The sequence below is a fragment of the Canis aureus genome, chromosome 13 (assembly GCF_053574225.1).
Source record: "Canis aureus isolate CA01 chromosome 13, VMU_Caureus_v.1.0, whole genome shotgun sequence".
NCBI lineage: Eukaryota > Metazoa > Chordata > Mammalia > Carnivora > Canidae > Canis > Canis aureus.
This window is the reverse complement of record NC_135623.1, coordinates 31094483-31116680: the sequence shown is the minus strand read 5'-3', so window position 1 is coordinate 31116680 and position 22198 is coordinate 31094483. Positions and strand designations below refer to the sequence as shown.

The following is a 22198-nucleotide window of genomic DNA, read 5'->3' as shown; positions in this document are numbered from 1 at the left end:
GAAATGTGAAGGGTCTCGGTGATCGATGATAATAGTGGAACATGTGGGTAAAATGCAAGTAGTCTGAACCTGTGCCAAGTGACGTCTTGGTACAGTGGAGTCTCAAGCATAATGATTAGGACACACTGATCCAACTGACACAGGTGCTATTACAGAAACAAAGGGTGGGGGAGTTCAAGGCAGCCAATTATTTGCTCCTACCTCACCACCTCATACGATTGCAGCAGCCGACTGTGTCCCTCTTCCACTTCTGTATAAGCACCTGTCCTGTGTCTAAGATTCCAGCAAATGGAAACCATCACAGGAGCAATCTCAGTTTCCGCGGTGATGGTACTGTGTGAGTGAAGAGGGCCAGGCTCTGTCCTAGAGACCAAAGGAATCTCAGATGGAGGAAGCCCAGGATGAGCCCATCTACAGACTGGCCACTGGGCGCTCTGAAGAAGTCCCATGCTCCATGCAGTAAATGTATTCCAGTTGTCAGTATGACTCCACCCCAGATGACATTAAGAACTGATTCATGCTTGGGGCCTTCAATCTGGATTAAGTAGGTGTAACATTTTTGTCTCTCTCAGTAAGGATGAATTCAGAATATCTGCCTTGAAGGAGCCAGAATCTTTAATTTATATACACAGTTGAATTAAAGAATAATAGTAGCAGCTCTGTGCTGAAAACTGTGAATGTGATAGAAGAGCTGAGCAGCAGCGAGTGACTCAAAAGTGGAAATCATTTCTTGATGGATTCGGTCACTGTTTTTTTTTTTTTTTTTTTTTTAAACTTGTTTTTAAACGCCACTATTCTTGGCTTTATCCCAACATGCACTGTTCTAAGAAGCCATGAAGGGAATGTGAAATTCTAGCTTCTTGGTGTACCTCATTTGTCACCCTAAAAGAACAACTTAAACCTAGATCGGCAGAAGCATGAGTTCCTGGGCCTGTTAACTACAGTGAAATTGAAGAATTAAAACTCTATGTCATGACCTCAGAAAATCTTTCATTCCCTTTAGTTCATCCTCATCTCGATGTATAATCAGCCATATTTCACAGCCTGGGGTTTATTTATTGAAACAAAGCAGGTATGTGGCCCATGACGTAATCTCTGAACCACTTCAGCTTGGCCTATTTGTCAATCGAGGCGTGAGCTCCATTGAGAATGGCTTCTGCTCACTCAGGTCTCTCTCACATGCTCAGTGGTTAAACAGATTTATCTAAAGTTCTTGACATCACAATAAAAGAGGCCACCTTTCTATGAACTGCAAAGTGCAAATAAGTCTCAGAAAACCAAGTAAGATCTTGAGGAACATTGTCAATACATGGGAAGATAGTACAGCATATATTTTTATTTTATTTTGCTGATTTATATACTGAGTTCTCATAATGAAAAAAAAAAGGTAGGTTCTAAAAAAATTGTTAAAGTAGCATCATATTGTTTTGTTTAACGGAGGGCTCAATTCAAATTTTGATTATAAACAATTGAAAGGAAACTGGGGCCACTTTATAAGTTAATTTGCCACAAAGTTTTCCTGGGTACAAGGGAGCATTTAATTTATACACTTTAATTCTTATAAAAGATTCTAGTAGAGGAAAATAAACCACCAAACATCAATAAATATTATTTTAGCAAATACATTTTTTAGATGTACTATTACCTCACATATATAAAACAGACAGATGGTATACAGGAATGTCATGTATTTAAACATAAATCTATTTAGAAATATTATCTAGATCTGTCAGTTTTTATAACATCTTTCTCACATAGGTCAAACTAGAAAGTCTGTAATAAAGAGTAGTTGCCATATATTACAAATTAACATTAGTTGCAGATAATTTATAATTTTAGCAAGTCAGTCTTTCACACAAGTTTATGTTCCTCTGTTCCTTTTATAACATCCTATTTATCTCTTTCATTTTATTTGTTAAATTGTAATAATTGATTCGGGGCACCTGGGTGGCTCAGTCAGTTAAACTTCTGCCTTCAGCTCAGGTTATGATCCTGGGGTCTTGGGATGGAGCCCCACAAAGGGCTCACTGCTCGGTGGGGAGCCTGCTTCTCCCTCTCCCTCTGCTCCTCCCCTGCCTGTGCTCTCTCTCTCTCCCTCTCTGTCAAATAAATAAATAAAATCTTTAATATATATATATATATATATATATATATATATAATTGATTAACTGTGCAATTTTTGTTATATATATAATTGATTAACTGTGCAATTTTTGTTAGCTTTTCCTATTATATTCTGAATTCCATAAGGTCTGGAACTATGTTTTCTTGTTCACTACACTTTGCTTAATATTTAGCACAGTGGCTAAAACATAGGTGTACTCAATAAAGATATGCTTAATGAATCAAGGACTGAAAGATCTACATCAGGGGTAGGCAAACTATGGCTCAAATCCAGCCTGTTGCCTGCTTTTTACAGCCATCAAGTTAAGAATGTTGATTTTTTTTCTTCTATCTTTAAGTGGATATATTTTTCAAATGGTAATTTAAGTACCTAAATAGCAACCTCAGTTTTGTTTGTTGGCCCATAAATTCTAAAATATTACTACTTAGCCCTTTATGAAAAAAGTTTCCTGACCCTGATTTAGTCCCCCTTTTCCAAAAGAACTATGGCAATGACGAAGTATTACATATCTGTGCCCTCTAATAGGATAACCACAAACCACATATGGCTATTGACCACATGAAATTTGTCTAGTGACTGAGAAATGGAACTTTTATTTCATTTTAACTAATGTAAATAAGCCCATATGGCTAGTAGCTAGTGCATTATAGCAGCAGATCTAGATATACAAAAGAATAGACATCATGTAAACACAGTAATCACTTACTTGGAGATCAAACATATCTTTGGAAAAAATGAAACATATTTGAAGTTAGTTTGGACTTTCTGGTAAAAAATTGAATAAAAAAATAAAATAAATTATCACCAGTTCATTAAAACAATAACTAATATGACAATACAAGGCCCAAAGGTAAAAATTAATTCATTTAATTTGGCAGTTACACAGGAACTCATTTAAAATGTAAGTGGTATTTGGTTCTTCAATCTATGAACTATGAATGAAAAAAATTATTTTGGATAAGACAGACAATGCTAATGTTCTATTAACAAGTAAATGAAGGACACTGCTTTTATGAAGATTTTGAGGCTTCCCCAAGTTGTTTTATTGAAAGACACATCACTTATTTACAAAGAAATTCTTGAAATACATGGAATGCTATTAAAGCAAAATATTCTATAGCACAGTAGGAAAACATTAGAGCACACAAACAGGTAAAAACAGCGATATAATCCAACAGTATCCTCAAACAGTTAAGCATTAAAATAGGCATTAAAGTGGCCTGAAAAGTAAAGATTCAAATTGCAAAGTGAAGTTTAAACACCCACATTCACATGTGATTTCAAGTCTTTAAGTTGAGAAGCACTTATAAAGAAATCTGAAATATGTGCTATTTAGGACTGAAATCGTTTGCTGCTGTTATTTATAATACTTAAAGTAAGTGTAACAATTTAAAAATTAGACTATATTTCCTCTTCTTGCTTATACTGTTTCTTACATGTCTATATATGAAATAATATCTCCCTGAGTAAAACTACTTTGGCTGCCACCTTTTATTTCAAATGATTTTATCATTAGGGGAAAATTTGAAATCGTGGTGGACAAATAATCCTTTAATGCTTTTCCTGGCTAGCAAGTAATTTGTCAAAGCAATCCAATTTCCAAATAGCATACAAACTCAACAAGACACTGAGCCAATGCATATTTGTTCCCCTCTATAGAATATGCACAAATGTCTTTCATTTTGAGGGAAAATTCTAAGGCTGTATTCTCTGAAAGGACAATTTAGGTCTAGTAACAAAATATCATTCATAATGTCTCTCTGATAAAACTTTAAAATTTTTTTAAAAGTCAAGTTTTACTGAGGTACAATTATTTATATGCAATAATATTCACCCTATTTTTAAGTGTACTGTTTAATAAATTTGACAAACATATGGGCCATTTTCATCACCCCAGGAAGTTCCTTATGCCCCTCTGTAGACAATCCCTTCCTTTATCCACAGCCCCCTGGCAACCAGTGATCAATCTGTTTTCTGTTTCTACAGTTTCGACGTTTCTAGAATGTTACGTAAATGGAACCATACAGAATGTAATCTGTTGTGTCTGTCTTTTTTCACTTAGCCACTTAGGGTAATGCTTTTGAAATCCATCCATGTTGTTGCATGTATGTGTAGTTCATTGCTTGTTGTTGCTAAGAAGTATTCCATCGTATGAATATATCACAATAATTTTATCCATTCTGCTGGTGATAGACTTTCAGCTGTAGGAATAAAGCAACTATTAACATTTGCTGTGTGAACATATGTTTTCATTTCTCTTGGGCAAATGTCTATGAGTGGGATTATTGGGTCATATGGTAAGTATATGTTTAACTTTATAAAAATATGCCAAATTGTTCTCCAAAATAACTGTATCATTTGCATTTGCATGAGCAATCTTCAGAACTCTTGTTGTTTTATGTGGTTTCTAACAATATTATCAATCCTTTTAATTCTTAATCATTTGAAAGGTTGTATAGTGGTATCTCCCTGTCTCCTTGTGCTTTTAATTCATATTTTCCTAATGAATAATGATAAATATCCTTATATGTGTTCATTGCTACTTGTGTATCTTCCTTGGTGAAATATTTGTTCACATCTTTTGCCTCTCTTTTAACTGAGTTTTTTGTCTAAATGTTTATGTATTCTGAATACAAACTCTATCCTATAGGAGCTTTGCAAAAAAAAAAATTTTTTTTAAACCAATCTGTGGCCTATTTTTTTCATTTTCTTTTTTTATTTTATTTTATTTTTTGTCTTTTCATTTTCTTAACAGTGTCTTTTAAAAGGGCATACATTTTAAATCTGGTGAAGTCTAATTTGTGAAATATTCACTTATGGTTCATGTTTTTTGGTGCCTAGAAACCTTTCCTTAACCCAAGGTCACAAATATTTTTTCTATGTTTTCTTCTAGTAGTTTTTTACATTCAGGACAAAGATCCATTTTGAGTAACTTGTATGCTTACCACTTGTATGTGGTAAGGGTTAATTAAGCTTTTTTGGTTTTTCATTCTGAGAGGCAGTTGTTTGCAACACTTGTTGAAAAAAATATTTAAACCCTCTGAACTGCTTTGGCACCTTAGTCTAAAGTCAACTGACCGAACAAGTGTGGGTCGATTTCTGAGTTCACTAGTCTGTGCCATTCACCTATATAACTATCCTTAAACAAATTACTACCCTGCTATTATTATTGTGGTTTTCTAGTAAGTCTTGTAAACTGTTATATTTTACATAAATAAAGTGAATACTGCTATCTTCAGAAACCTAAGTCCCTCTGAAACAGTTGTTTACTATAGAATGTAGATAAAGACCTGCACTGATTTAAGAAGATACCATTTCTCCAAGATGAAAGAACTGCTATTCTTGGTAGTTATTTTAGGTGTTTTGTTTTTCTGTGTTCCACAGACAGGGGGTTTATTGACCCTAGGGGACCCACAGATAGAATTCAGGGCACCCATGTTCCTGGATCTTGGAGAAAATGTACTTTTTTATTTTCACTAATTGCTAATTCTAATTTAGGGTTTCCTTCCATTAGAAATGTGGACAACAAACCTCAGTAGTATTGGCAATACCTGCAACTCTTGCCAACAGAAGGTCAGATATTTTCATGTCACATTACAGTTGTGGCCAGTATCTTCAAATACTGTTTGCTGACATTTATTGTTACTTAAAAATCATAGTTTTTAGAACTGCTACTTGATCTTTTTATTCTGTGAGTTAATAAAGAAACATACACATACTACTAAATCATAACTTTAAAAAATTCTTTTAGTAATGATCTCAGTATGATTGGTTTGCTTTGTCCTATTATGTATTTCAGTTTGTATTTAAAAGAAAATATTTTTAAAAAAAGAAAAAAGAAAATGTTTTAGAGGGGCCCAAAGATAATTCCAGATGGCCAAAAGGGTCTGTGACACAGAAATTGGTTTTGTCCTCTGTACTCCCATTTCACAGACCTACTGCTTAGGTTGTCTCCCATTAAAAGTGTCTTTATGGCTTCAGTTTAGACTACTGCAATATTACCAGCTCTGCTTATTTCATCTTATACTATATATAATTATAATATATCGTATATTATTGCATCTTATTAAGAAAGGTTCAAAAAGCCTTTATTAAACATGTGAGATTAGAAAATGCTGCAGGTCAGAATCTGGAGATTCAAAGGTATGTCACATGGTTCCCACCTTTGGGGAATTTAGGTTCCACTAGGCAGATAAGGAAGTAGGCATGGCAATTTACAGTCTATGTGCCCTAATGAGCATACATGGGAGTAAGATGATGTTCTTACCCTTCATTTGGATGGTGGTGGAGGTGTGGGCCGAGTATCAGCAAATGCTTCCCACAGGAATTGACGCATATGAGGATACCTGGAGAATAAGAAAGCAGTAACTAGAATGGGAAGAGACTATTTCACACAGAGGAAACATGAGCAAGCATCCAACTCAACTCTGCCTGGAGCCCTGGGGCAGAAGAATGGCCCAGGGAGGAACAATGCATTGCCTACCCCCAACTCCCCTGGGATGTGTCAAGGAAGACCATCATTCTCAACAGTGCAGAAGCCCAAACAGCTTCCCACTCTTGATTAGAATATTCAGCTTGCATTTACCAGTCTAACAGGCATTTTCTCTGAGGTCCTTCTTCTCTCCCCAGAAGCTGTTCAGTGCTGAGCCCTTGGCCAGTGGAGCCCTTTTTGAAAGGGCCCCTCCCTATTTCCTGTGCCTTCTTCAGGGCGCCCTCCACAGGCTGTCTCCTCCATCATGTGTCTCCAAGGCTGTAGCCAGTCTCCTTCACTACTAGACTGGTGGGTGGTGCATGATCACGCACTTAGACACCATGGGCCAACAGTAAGGATACCGTATCTGATATTCAGATGCAGGCTCATAGCCTGGATCTCTTTAGCACTTCAGCCGCGGGGACCCAGTCTAGAGCAGCGAGGTCCTCTCCCATCCTGGATTGAATAAGTCATTCATTACATCCTAAACAGAGATTGTTGTTCCTAAGAGACATTCCTATTTAAACTGTCCTCAAGCCAGGCAGCAGCAGGGGCTGCTCAGGTAATTAGGGACTAATTGACTCTTTAGCACTCTTATCAGCTGTGACAGTCTTTCCTGCCTGTGTCCGCCAGGATACTGGGACTTTTCTCTGTGATGGGCTCCATTTTCACTTTGTTTATCAGGACCTAAATGGAGTGAATTCCAGCCTCATATCCCTGATATTCTCATAAATATAGGACTGTAGATGTAAAATCTTTATATTTTTAATGGCTTCTGTTTAGTCCAGGGCTCTGTTTAGTCTGGGAAATTGTTTCATCTTGCTCAGTTGGGAAACAGACTGCCTACCTTTTAGAGGTTTCCACTTCCAATTACTGAGGTGACATTACACTTTCTGAGAAAGAGGATGGTGCCTTTTCTTGCTCTTGGGTAGGAGAAGAATTTTGTTGTTGCTCTTGGTAGGCATTTTAATCATGACCATAAAATTTCATGGCTTCACTTACCTGGCATTATTCTTTTCTCTCAGAGGAAAGGCAGTATTTTCCCCATGGAGGATCAGTGTATTCATTTCCTTCCTTTTCTCCACAGCATGTTCTGAACGTATTCACTGCTAGGCATAGGACAAACAGTAAAAATGGTATGTTTTCTGCCCCTCCAGGAATGGACAGAGAAATACAAACCATTTAAAAGTACGTGCAATAGTGTCATGTTTCTCTGTACACAGTGAAGTCGGGACATAATAAAAAAAGATAGTGATTTATATGTGGAGGCAAGATCATAAATATTGAAGGATGATGTAGGAAAGTGTTGACTAGAAGAGAAAGGGATGTTAGCTCTCCTGGAAGAGGGATCAGTGAAGGCAAAGTCCAGACGGAGGCAACATTGGAGATATTGTGGGAATCACAGAAAGTCTAGATGCTTTGGAACTGTGGTAGATGGAGTGCAGCCAAAGATTGTGTTGATGAAGTAACCAGGAAAAGCATCATGGAAGACTAGGATGCCATGTTAAAGAGCTTGGATTTTCCTGTAAGAAAATGGGAAGGCCATAGAAGAGTTACAGGCAGGGGTAGGAGGCTGATGCCAGGGAAACCAGGAGGGTACTTATGAGGCCCTGAACCGAGCGAGAGAGTAGCAGGAGTGAGGAGAGGAGAGATGGTGAGGAGAAATGTAAGTGGTTGAATGACAATGACTTCATATTTAAATGATTTGGATGGAGGGAGGAGTCTAGGGTGATTTTAGTTGGTTTGACAGGAAAGTTTAATTTTGGACATGTTGATCTTGAGATGCTAGGGGAACAGCCATGGGGAATGGCAATGTCCATCAGGCAGTTGGGTAAACATGACTAAAAGCTCAGGAGAGAGATTCAGGAGCGAGAGTTAGCCTAAAAATTAAATCTGAGTGGGCCTCTTGAGACACAGGCAGTTGTGGAGGCCATGACGACGTTTCTTGAAAAGTGTGTGGATTGAAAAAAGCCCAACACAGAGCATTCAAAGGAAAAACAAATATATTTAAATGACAAATAGAGAACAGTCTGCAAAGAAGGCTGGAGGGAACAAATAGTGGAAGGAGAAAACTCTAGAGAAGTGGCTCTTTTGGCTTCTGGGAAGGAGGTTCTTGGGGGTCACGTGTCCTCTCCACCTCCCTGAATCTTATGGCCTGTTTCTTTCTGTATTCTCTCTTTCTTCTGTTTCAGGATCTCTTCCTCTGCTCATTTGTAGTTTCTGACCCTCACAATTTTGGTTTCACAAGGTCAAATGTTGCTTCCAGAATCTCTTTGTACATCATGACCTTTTAGCTCCCATGCCAGTGTTTTCTATTTCTAATTCCTAAGAAAGAGAATCTGATAGGTCTGATGCTTCTTTTTGAGTCAGGTCACATCAGGGATCTAGGCTACTATGACCAGGTGTCTACTCCCACTCCTATCACCTGTGATCTTAGGTATAAAATATGGCTGCCCAGGTTCATCCTTTGGCAGGAGATATGGGCAAAAAGAAAAAACAAAAAGTGGTCAAGAATGACATCTATAGTTTATGTAAGTTTAAAGATGGGAATCCTTAACAATGGCAGATACCATGGCATGTCAACAAAGAGTCCTCTGGGTCTAATGATATGGATGCCAGCTAAGGCACTGGCCAGTTGCTGGGATGGCAAAGAGGCATCTGGTTGCTGTGAGCTCGCAATAAATGAAGGCACAAAGTAGAGACATAGAGTTGTAGCTTCCCCTCAACCACAATCTTAACCTCAATCTTTATAATATAAAGGCAAGGAAGGAGGGGATGATATTGATACAGGACACAGAGGGTAGTGGTAGTTGTCCTTTTTTTCCTTCTCAAACATATATTTTATTTTTTTAGGTATTTGCCCTTGTTGAGTAGAACTGTGGGTCAGGACTTTGGAGCACAGATAACAGAACTACCATTAGAACAAGAAAGGATCTCTTTAAATAAGCCTGTGGGAAGGAGGGCAGGAGAAAAGCAAGGTGGGTGATCTGTTGGAAAAGTAAGATGTTGACAAAGGGGACTGAATTCTACTTTGCAAAGTCTCTCTCCCTTCACTCCAAACCTTACCTAACACAGGCCTTTACACACTTTCTTAACCAAATGAACAAACAAATTCCTATAGTGGCTAGAAGTTTGTAGTCATGAGGTTCTTCTCTGTTCCTGGAGGAGAAGAGGAGCAGTGATATAATGAAATAGTACTGATCTTGGGAGTCAGAAAACCTGGGTCCCCTTGGGAAAATCATGTCCATGTCTTTGAATTCCACTGTAGAGTGGGAATATTTTACTTACAATGACACAGGAATACCAATATACGGTGGAAACTTAGAAGAAGAAATAATCAAGCCTGCTAAGGTCACTTGGGGAAGAGTGAAGAGTTCCAGAGAAAGTAACATTTGAGGTGGGTCATGAAATATGAGGAGAGGTCACCAGGCTAGAAGGTAAGGAAAGGGGTTTGACTTGAGCTAAGTGTACAGTATCATTCACAGAAAGTGACTACCAGAGGCCTCTTACGACCTGGGAATTGCCAAAAGACCTGGAACTACATGCCTTTGCTCTGTCGCTGAACAAAACATATGCATCTCCAATCAGTTAGCCCCATCATGCTTTTAAGTCTATACTGCTATATTCTTCCTCCTTCTTACTCATTCTACTGCTGCTATCCTTTTCCACTGAGGCCTTCTAGAAATCCTTCTTTAGAGAAAACCAACTACCCTATGCCATCATCTTTTTCACCACTTTTCCTGAAGCTTAATATGTGTTTACTGTCAATTGATGTTATTTTCCTATATAAATTTTCTGAATAATTTTTTTCAAGTATTCTTTTCTCTCTAGATATACCATTTGAATACCCATAACTTAGACAACCATTTATGGATCTTGAGCTCTAACTTTCCTATGGGTTTTAGGTTGCATATTAGATATATTTATCATTTGGGTGTTGCATAGATACAGCATATTCAAAATTGAACAATAATCCTCCTAATTCTCAAGCAACCCTAGACTTTCTTTCTCAGGAAATGGCCTACTACACAGCTAGCCTCCCAAACTAGAACCTTGGGGGGATATAAAGGGTGAGTATCCTAAACCTCATTTTCTCCCTTACCTGTGATACACAATCAGTAACCCAAGTCATGGTCATTTGAGCCCTTGAATTAATTATTTTTTCTTTCCATTTCTATTTCCTCTGCCATAAGCCAGTTTATCACTTTGCATTTAGGTTTCTGAAACAGGCTCTTAACTGCTGTCCTGGCCTTCAGCTTGGTTCTACTACCTAGCCTTATAGTCCATCCTCTACCCTTATAGTCACAGTGATTTTTCTAAAATAGGAACATAAATGCATACTCTCTTCTTCAACTCCTCAATGGATCCTTCTGCCTTGAGAGGAAATGTACCTCTTTAGGCAGGGCATTCATGGTCTTCTAGATCTAGGATCCTGTCAAGCCTCTTTGTGGTCTCTTCTCCATACTCACTGTTCACATCAATCTACTTTCAGGCCCCTATGGAGGCATGCTGTTTCGTGTTTTTGAAATAATTGTTGCTAATTCTTATTGAGAAGTTACTATTTACAAAGATCTCCCTTCTCACAACCCAAGTGATCTGTTATTATTTTCTCCCAGTTGACAGAGGAAAAAAATGAGGCATAAATCATTTAGGTAACCTAACCAAGGTGACACAGCTAGGAGGGACACAACTAGAATTTGAACTCTATCAGTCTCTCTCTAGAATCTATTCTTTTAACACTATATATAGCATTACCACACTGTCCCTTCTTCTAGAAGACCTCTTTTTTCACTTTGCTTACCTCATACTTACTCTTCATCCACTTAATCTGGCTTCTCCTTCCATCAAAATTCTGAAAAATCTCTCACAAAAAATATCAGTGAACTCCAAAGGAAAATTTTCCATTCTCTTCTTAACTTCTTAACTTGATCTCTCAAATGTTTTCAACCATTGGTCACTCTATAGGCCCTGAAATATCTTCTTCTGTTCATATGATGATACATAATTGGTCTTTCTGATTTATCTCTGAATGTGCTTTCTCCTCTACAGAATCTTCATACTTGAGTCCTTAAAGATTCAGTCCTAGTTTCCCCATTCTTCTCTCCCTATGCTCTTTGCACTGAGTATCTCATCCATGTCACAGGTTCGATTTCCATGGATATGTTAACTTCTAAACTTGTATTCCCTTTGTTCTATAAAGACCCTTAACGCACAGTGCTTCTTTAACATTGCTTGAATTTCTCAAAAGTACCCTACACTCAATATATTCAAAATGGAATGGTCAGTTTTCTTCCATATATTGCTCTTCAATGTACCTTAGCACCACCTTTCAGCTAGTCAAATGATCTAAACAACTGGTCCCATTGACCAAAGAGCACTAGGAAAAAAAACCCTCTAGTCCAAGTTAGATTTATTTCACTTAATACTACAGCTCAGAGAATGCACTCCAGAGGAACTATAGGTTGTCTTAGTAAAGGAAAGTTTTAGGAGCTTCTTATAGGATTTAAGGGGTATTGTATGGTTATGGAGAGGATTTAAAACCATGGGGTCCAGTTTTGGATCAGAGATTGTCAAAAAGCTAGGGAAATTCAATGACTGGTTTTGCTTTACTTTTTAAAAGATTTATTTAATTTCAGAGAGAGAGAGAGAGAGAGAGAGAGAGAGAGAATGTTTATGTATATGCAAGAGCAGGGGGAAACATTAAGGGGGAGGGAGAGCAAAAATCTCAAGCAGACTCCATGCTATCTACAGAAGCTGACATGAGGCTGGATCTCACAACCCTAAGATCATGACCTGAGCCAAAACTAACAGTCAGTTGCTGAACTGAGTGTATTACCTTAAGTGCCCCTTTGCCTTTTTTTTTTTTTTTTTTTTTAATATAAAATAGGATCATTAGGGGATCCCTGGGTGGCTCAGCAGTTTCGCGCCTGCCTTTGGCCCAGGGCGTGATCATGGAGTCCCGGGATGGAGTCCCGCGTCGGGCTCCTGGCATGGAGCCTGCTTCTCCCTCTGCCTGTGTCTCTGCCTCTCTCTCTCTCTCTCTATGTCTATCATAAATAAATAAAAATAAATCTTTAAAAAAATAGGATCATTAAAGTGAGCTGAAGATGGTCACTGCTAAAGAAGCAGGAGTTAGTTACATGTTAGAAGAATGATGTTGAGACTGACCTTGTCTCTTGTTCCAGATGTGCCACCTGAATGAATATAATCCATAACTGTCATTTATTTTATATTTTAGCATCTCCACGTTTTATCTAGGCAATTTTGGGAAATGTGACTTGAAGTCTCAGCTTTAATTTTCCAGTATAAACAAAAAAAGGAATTATCTATTATTATGTCAAATAGAAAATTCAAAATTACTTTACATATGATTTTAGTTGCACATATATTTTCCTTCACTTAGTACTGAAACATTTTTCAGGTTTTCTAGGAAAAAAACCCCAAATATTATTCTAGCTATTTGCAAAAAAAAAAAAAAAAAAAAAAAAAATTTTTCATCTGACTGGCAGACTATGATACCTACCCATTTAGAGGCAGGGCAACCAAGAAATCATCAATTGCTTGAGGTCTACAGAGTTATGCATCCAGCAATATCTTACTTTTCTCAAAAGGAAACTGAAAAAATGGAAGAAGACCAACACAGAATACCCAAATAATCCAGTGGTAAGACAGTCACTGTAGTGGTTAGGTGGTTAGACTCTCAAGTCAGATGCCTAAATTGAATCTTGAATTTACTGTTCCATAGCTTTCTTCCTGCCTCCTACTTGGAGCCAGTTGCTTGACCTCTCTGTATCTGAATTTTCTCTGTAGTAAAGCAGAAGAAAGTATAGTCCCTTTCAGGATTATTGTGAGGATTGAATAAGTTAATAAAGTGCTTAGAACAGCACCTAACACGGCATAGGCACTCAATAAATATTTACTTGGCATTATTATTATAACCTTCATGTCATTTGGAGTTTAAAAAACCTTTTAAAAATTGAGTAGTTGCCAAGGACACTCTGTATGAATGGTATGTATGTGTTTAAGAGAAATATAAAGTTGGAGTCACCTCTAAAATTTTTTAAACAGATCTGGCCACTCAAGAAGACTCCTTCAGAGAGGGCTGCTCAGATGCCAGCACATTTGAGGATACTGAATCTGGAATTATGTTAACATATTGGAACCTTCCATGGAGACTGGGATGGTGAAAGAGCAATTTGAATAGTAGACTTTCAAAACTGTCAAAGAAATTGATGATGTATTCCTGCTTGCCAGGAAGGGGCTTATGCAACACCTTTGGACTGAATATAAGGCCAATAAAAATGGGACTTCTGGGGAGATTCAATGAAATCTATAACTGAAGTGGTCCCATTCTTCTCTTCCTGTCAAACTGGCCATTTTGACATCTATTAACTAATACATGTAAGTGGGGTAAATATTTTTTTGATTATGACATCTGTTTAAACTGGCATTCTGTGTCTGTTCAAACTTTCAGTTAAACTATATGCTGTTAGCATTTACTAGATTGTAGGCGGTTTCTTTGGTCCAGAGAAAGTTTGCAACAAAGATTAAATTATAGGTTATTTTTTATACTCAGATGGAGCACTCAGAAAAGTTCTTTGTATTTATTTTTTTATTTTGTGACTGGCCACTCGTGCATTTTTGGAGGGTGTGTTTGAATTAAGTTTACTGGCACGTTTATGTAGAAGACTTGCTATGTTAACTGATTTTTGTCAAGTCATTAGTAGATTGCTTGCCTATGTTTCCTTGTATTTTATGTACAGATATCTAGGCTGGAGACTAAAGAGGTTAGAAACTACTTAAAGTTCTAACAATAAAATAATGGGTAAACAGGATATATCTCATTAGGATGGACTTTCATGAAGTCATTAGAAAAGATCATTATGAAGGCAGTATAGAATCATGGGACAATGTTTCTTATATAATACTAGGTAAAAGAGGCAAAATATGAAAGGGTATGTTGACTGTTAAGGCAAATACAAACTGCATGTGTTTGGACCAACTGAAAAGAACTACTTGATAGTGGGAATATGAGTAATTTAAATATATTTTCTTCACTTCTTTTTAACAAAAAGAGAAAAAGTAAGCCCTTTAAGTGGCATGACCAAATTTGTCAAGAGCCAAATTTCTTGCTCATTTTTCATGGATTTGTAAAAATGACAGCCTATGTGTTGTTAAACCAACTTGAACTTTAGCCCAAGAACCTGACTTGTTTGCCTCAATAGATTCACTGTATCTTGACTTTCTTAATAAATTCTATGCAAATTCTCATGTCAAGTGTTTGCTATCTTTATTAATATGAAAAGACCTGGTGGGTGAAAAGATACCATAATCAGAGATAAACAGGCAAAGCACAGTTTATGGGGTGGAAAGTCCATTGAAAGATATGAAGGCCTTTTGAAAAGTTGTTCATAATTGCTATATATTTTTTAGAAGTTAAGAGTCTTGAAAGATATAGATAATACAGAATATTTTCACATTCTTAACATTTACTTCCACATTAAATCTTTTACATTGTAATTAAAAGACACTGCCATAGTCAGTTGTGAGAAATGTTACAAAAAGCCCACAATTCAAACCCAAAACTTCTATTAACAAGTCCTCTTGGAGTAATGCCTGTTTAAAGAATGTAGGCTGAAGGTAGAAGGGGTTTGTGAAATTCTGGTTTCCTTTGTATTTATTCTTTGGCAGTGACTGAAGGAAAGGGGGATCTAACCTTCTTAGATACAGACCTCTTGAGCATGAGCCAATATGTAGGTCCATTTAGGGTAAGGCTGTGAGTACCCTTAGGATTTGCATGCTCCTCAACCCTGGAATGGAATGCAGTAGACACTACAGAGCCTGGCAGGGTATTCTGTGTTCTTGGGCATAAAACTATCTCAGAGGAACCATTTTAAGACTGACTTCTCAAATGTTAAACACTTGGGGATCCCCTTAAAATACCCATTTTAATTGAGTAGATTTGGGGTAGGGACTGAGGCCCTGCATTTTAACAAGCTCCCAGGTGAGGCTGATGCTGTTGGTTCATAGACTGCATTTTTGAGTAATAAGCTCAGTTTAGCTGAGAAAAATAAGTGATGCTCAGCTTACTTAAGAAAAATGTGATGTAGAAAAATAAGCCTAATCTTTGCTTCCCATATATTATTCATAACTGGAAACTAATCTTTGGACAAGGAAGTATGTCATTGGAGTGGAGTCCAATTTTTATTTATCACTTTAGTGTCCAGAAAGATCAGTACTGGTAACTAAAAAATATACCCTGTAACTCTTATGTTGAAGTCTTATGCACTGCTCTGTGCTCACCAGCTTTGGGGAATGTTATTGCCTTAACATTATGATGTGTGGACATCTGCTTGGATGGCTACCTTCAAAATCTTTTTGGGAATTTTCAAATTTATAAATGGATCTCTTTATAAAATTCCTTGATTATTTTCATGACCCTTTTATATATGACATGTAAAATGCCAAAGTATTTGATATTTAATAATTAGCAGTTGTTTTTAGGTTTATTTTTAGTAATTAAGATTTGTTTTAAAATTAAAACTAAAGTTAATGTCTTAAGGCAGGAAACTTTGTGGTTTTCATTGGTCTTCCCAATATAATTAACCACTATTATTAGTGTTCAATTCTTTCAAATGTGGCCTCAGGATGAAACTTTCAATTTTAAATTATAAAGTTCTGATTATACCTTATCATATACTTATGAGACAATAAAAACTAAGTATGAAATATACTACCTAAAGTAGTTAAAATGAATATATTATTTGGAATGTCAATGGGATTCTTTTTTTTTTTTTAATTTATTTTTTATTGGTGTTCAATTTACTAACATACAGAATAACCCCCACAATGGGATTCTTATTAGTCAATCATTTTTTTTAAACCTGAAAACAGTGAGCTGAAATACCTCTTAAAATGTATTTCCTATGAGAATACATTTCTATGGAAAACACATCTACATGGGTTTTTTTGGTTTCTTTTTTCTTTATTTGTATAGTTTTGAATATAGTCCTAGACCTTAATTCTTTGGCCCACTGAATTTGATCACAGAGGTAGACCAAAGAAAAGAACAAAAGGGTAGTCTTTAAGTAGATACAGGGCATTCAAATCACTATGCTTTCGGGAAAATAATTAAATTCCTAGGGATCCCTGGGTGGCGCAGCGGTTTAGCGCCTGCCTTTGGCCCAGGGCGTGATCCTGGAGACCCGGGATCAAATCCCACGTCAGGCTCCCAGTGCATGGAGCCTGTTTCTCCCTCTGCCTATGTCTCTGCCTCTCTCTCTCACTGTGTGCCTATCATAAATAAATAAAATAAAAAAATATTAAAAAAAAATTCCTAGAGTCAATGAGGAATAAGCAAAACATGCTCAAATATTACTGCTTGCTCCTTGGGTGTATATTACTGTTATGATTATTAAGGATATATAACCCTAATGTGTGTTACTAAATTATTTTGTTGTAATTGATTTTCGATTGAAATGTGAAAGCACCCAGCAGTCAGTTCACAGATGTTCACTGAAGTTCTGTTGGATTTTCTAATATCTTACTTGCTGAAAAACATGTATACTCTGTTCTTTGGAAAGTTACAGATATTTGGTCTTCTGTTTCTTTCAAAGATAGAATTCTGATCTGGCCAACAAACAGCTATCCTATCCTTCTTACATATTTGCATCTTGTAGAGAGGCTGGAATCTAAAAATTAGGACATAAATGGGTATATGATGTATCGCCACCAGGCTACTATGATCTAAGACCTTCAGAGGTCTTAGTAACATTGCTTTATTTACTTAACTAAACAAAACTCCATGAGATTTAGTTTTAATTTTCATAATAAAAGAATGGTAAGAAGATCTTGGTTGAATTTACTACGGTTTCATTAATCTTAAAGGTAGGAACTATGCTATTAATGGCAATAATTTTAATGAAATCCTTTCTTCTCCAAGCATCTGTAACCAATTTATTAGAATGAAAACATATTACCAGTAATCCCATTAACAAAAGTTGATATTAAAACTGTGCTAAAAGACCTAAAATATGAAGCATATTTTTAAAGAATTCCAAATTCATTTATTTTCAAGATAAACAACAGTATTTGCTATTAATGAGAGAAAAGTTAACCAAGAAAATAATTTATCTTGCAATAGCTTTCGGTATTTATACTCTAAATGTTGATCCTCAAAACTTCTAAATATCATTCTTTAAGTACAGTATAACCTGCCCTTTAGGGATGGCTTCTCGAACCTAGTATAAACTGGTAACGTGAATATAGTTTTGGACTCTGGGCACTGTTGTATACACAGTAAGATATTCAGAATTCTATACGTTAAAAATAAACCTCCTTTGCCTTCAATTTTATTTTTAGTTCTGTCCTTTTAAGTTAGCTTAAATAGAAACGGAGCACTTAATTTTTTCTTTATGGTTTAAAGTCTCTTCCTTATGCCTTTATTCATAGAGGTTTACCTGCAGCTATACTGTCTATTAAAATTAGAAATATTCTGAAGTCACCAGAACACCAGAAATGTCTGTTGTTATAATCAAATGGTATCTGGAATTGTTTTATCTTTCCCTTGAAACACATTATTTGGGTATACTTTGCTTGATGGGAAACCATCATTGAATCTTTTTCTTAAAGAGCCGTAGCAGTATTAGAAGGCTGGATTCTTTCCTGAGAGGGGAGCTAACTCAGAATATATGCACACTTAGTTCAACATGATTAGCTGATGCACACCGATTCCCCTGTTGACCAAATGGTGATTTTAAGTTGGAATTTGTATACTTTCCCTTTTTTTCCCTTAAATTCAACATGTTCAATCATAACTGTCTGAGTACAAGTTAAAGGCTTTTCCTCCCACGAGATTTAAATACATGCTACTTTGTTCTGTGCTGAAATGTGTTAACTCTCTTATTCTGGATTGTGCATTGGAAAACTCTAATAAAAACAGTATAATTTTTTTTAAAGGTCTTCCATTGACAGAACATCTGCAAACTTAATGAGGCAATCCATTGAGATAAATACATCCACTAATAAATCCCCATACATGCAGCCAGTAGCATCACTGGCCAAGTACAAACCATCTGGGGAGGTTTGGAGACTTCAGTTCCTTTGGTCACAGGTTACCAGAGCACATATTTCACATAGCAGATTATTTCTTAAACAGTCTTCCTTCCTGAGAATAAGCCATTCTACTGACCACATTTAAAAACAACCTAAAGTAACCTATAATTAAAGAGGAGAATGGAAACAGAAGTGAATAGTCTAGGACAAAGTTCGTTCATAGCAAAGAACTGTGTGTTTACGTAGACACTTTTTTTTTCTTCCCAAGTGTCATTATCTAAATCTTAACTTGGGACACCTGGGTAGCTCAGTCGGTTAAATGTCTGCCTTTGGCCCAGGTCATGATCCCAGGGTCGTGGGATCAAGCCCCACATCAGGCTCCCTGCTCAGCGGGGAGCCTGCTTCTTCTCCCTCTCCCCTTCTGCCCACCCTTCAACCCCTCTTGTTCTCTTTCTCTCAAACAAATCTTAAAAAAAATTTTTTTTTTTAAATCGTAACTCTTTCATATGCCTCTCATATGTGTTTCAGTGAATAGATTATATACTCCTAAAGATTAGGAACTGCCAGAGTCTACTTCTATGAATGTTTCTCCCCAACCTATAGTGTCTAGAATAGTCTTATACTATTGCAGACACACAGTGGTTGATTGAATTCTGTGCCACATCTACAAAGTACTTTTACTGAGATGTAGGAAATTAATAAAAGATTAATTGCAGATTTAGTTTAATAGTTGTAAAATATTCATATTTTCCTTCTTGAGGCTGTTTTGGCATATTGTTTCCTTGAAACATTTTTCCATTTTGTAAATTTATAGTCATAAATGTACTGGTAAATTTATTAGCATGTTCTCTTTTATATTCCTGATACTGATTATTTGAATGTTTTAGTTTTTTAATTATTGCCAGAATTGTGTGAATTTTATTAGTTATCTAATAACCAATTTTTGGAGGTGTTAATCATCTTTCTGTTTTTTTTTTTCACTAACTATTAATCTTTTGATTTTTAGTCTCTCCCTTTTCTAATGTGTTCAAAGCTCATGTTTTCTTATATCATGGTTTAGCTCATCCCACAAGTTTTGATGTGCAGTGTTATCAATTATAATTCAATTATTTTCATTATTATTCAAAATACTTTGATTTCCACTGTGATTTCTTCTTTGACTCAAAAGTTGTTTAGATGTATAATCTACCAGTTTAAAATATATGGAAATTTTCTACTTAGATTTAAAACAATTTTTTTAGCTTAAATTCATTGTGATCAGAAACTATAATTTCAATTTTTTGAAAATTTATTAAAATTTACTTCAAAGCCCAGGACATGGTTATTTTTTGTAAAAATTCCACAGTTACTTGAAAAAATTATATAGTGGTTGGGAACAGTTTATTGTATTTGTCCATTAGGTCAATTTTACTTCTGTTATTGTTCAAATCTTGTATCTTTAAGACTTGCTTTTTCCATTAAGATAGATGGGGAGAGCATGAAAATATTTCCAGCATGACTGTAGATTTATTTCTTTTATAGTTGTTTTTGTTTTATATATTGAGATTATGTTATTACTAAATACAAACGTAATTATTGTATTTTCCTGGTAAATTGAAAGGTTTTCATTATGAAGGGCTTTTCTTTATCAAGAACATTTTTTGCCTGACATTAACTAGGAGCTCCTTTGTATTACACTTTCCTCTTGATGAATATTTGCAAATATGCCTTTTTTCTATTAATTTTGAACTTTTTATATGCTTGTTTCAGATGTATTTCTTCTAACATGTTATTGGGCTCTATCTTTCCTTGAAAAAATAAGTCTATCTTTGTTTTAGAATTGAAGCATTTAAGTTATATTTAATGGAATTGCTGATATATCTGAATGTATAGCTACCATGCTATACTATTTGCTTTATATATGTATTATTTGCCAGGAATTAATTGCTTTACATTGAGAACTTCAACCATCTGCATTAATATGACAGGAGTATGGGATCTAAGAACTGAGACCAATAAATAATTTCATTGTTTCAGGTACAATTAATACTCACATATTAATTTATCTCAGACAATCTGGTCATCATGGCAAAGAGCTTACTTATCAAGCAACAGTTTACTTATCAAGACTAGCGCCAAGACCCTTCCCTTGCAATAGATACTAATCACAAAACTATTGTCATAAACTTTTCCAAACTGCAATCTGGTGCCCACCTGAAAAGAGCCACTTTTTTAAACCACTTGAGCCCAGACTTCACAATCCTATAAATCCTCTCCTGACTTTACCTTCAGAGACTGTCAAGGCGGAATCCTCTATTACTATAGAGAGTTCTAATAAACTTCGTTTTGCTTTATTAACAGATTGCCAGGAGATATTTTGGGAGGGTTCAGTAAGATATTTATTCCTTTAATCCGCGTAATAAGCTTATAAGTTAATTCTATTCTTATGTTCTTTTTATAGATGAGAAATCGAGGCATACTGAATACTAAAGTGATTACACAAGGACACACAACAATTTAACTCACATGAATCTCAACTATGCTACTAATATTACTTCTTCCCTTGAAGTCTATCTATCTGAAGATATCATAAAGGATCCTATGTCCTGGCCTTCTTAGCCCTATACAATAATTATAGTACTGATTATTATAATTAGTAATTTTGTTGTCTTCTTCACTAGACTGTGTGCTCTTTAAAAGGAGGAACATATCCTCTGTCTCCATGCTGCCAGTGGCTAGCATAACCTCTGACACATTTGATAATCATTCAATAAATGTTTCTAAAATGAAAATTAAATGAAACCCCACTTTACCAATGAGGCGCTGAGCTATTAAGAATTTAGCCTAGTTAGAATGTAACTGTCATAACTTATGCTCCTGCCAATATCCCACATTCTTTAGCTCGACTGTAAATGAGCTCTCCAAGAGCAGTTTTTATGGGACACGTGGGTGGCTCAGCAGTTGAGTGTCTGTCTTTGGCTCAGGGCATGATTCTGGAGTCTTGGGATCGAGTCCCACATTGGGCTCCCCTGCATGGAGCCTGTTTCTCCCTCTGCCTCTCTCTGTCTCTCATGAATAAATAAATAAAATCTTAAAAAAAAAAAAAGGCAGTTTTTATGAGATGACAGTCTACAAACATTGTAATGGGGATTTATACTGATAAAGCAATAGTCCTACCACAATGTTATATTTCTTTGCTTTTGTTGAGATATTATCATCTTGGTGTAACCTCACAGGTTATATCATGTGGGTTAGCTTTAATCACACAAATTTCAAATAAAAACTATAATTTCTTTGGTACTGAAAGAGTTGGAATTCACTTCTCTATACTAAACAGAGATCTACACATATGAAATTTTTTTTCTTTATTATAAGGAGAAAATAGTGTTATATAAGTATTTAGACCTCAGGGAAGAAGTTCAAAATTTTACATAACTAGGAATGAGGGGTGGGGTAGCAAATGTGAGTGTGTGCATGCTCCTAAGTGTACAGATTAAACAAGATTGGTAAAATGTTGACAATTACTGAAGTCTGTAGTGACTACATGGGGATTCATTAGACTCTACTCT

General features: G+C 36.0%; 1 protein-coding gene across 15 annotated transcripts in view; it reads right to left on the bottom strand.

The window, feature by feature from the left end:
- Positions 1–714: 714 nt before the first annotated feature.
- METTL25 (methyltransferase like 25) overlaps positions 715–22198 on the bottom strand; it is a 130151-nt gene continuing 108667 nt past the window's right edge. For 12 of the 15 annotated variants that reach the window (XR_013350591.1, XR_013350595.1, XR_013350596.1 and 9 more), the window contains 3 exons: positions 7599–7705; positions 6393–6471; positions 715–4326 (listed from right to left, as the gene is read on the bottom strand). The gene's annotated coding sequence lies outside the window, so the exon portion shown is untranslated. Of the gene's footprint in view, positions 4327–6392; positions 6472–7598; positions 7706–16454; positions 18813–22198 lie in introns of those variants that run through there. The other 3 variants (XR_013350592.1, XR_013350593.1, XM_077845660.1) reach the window with 3 other exon arrangements.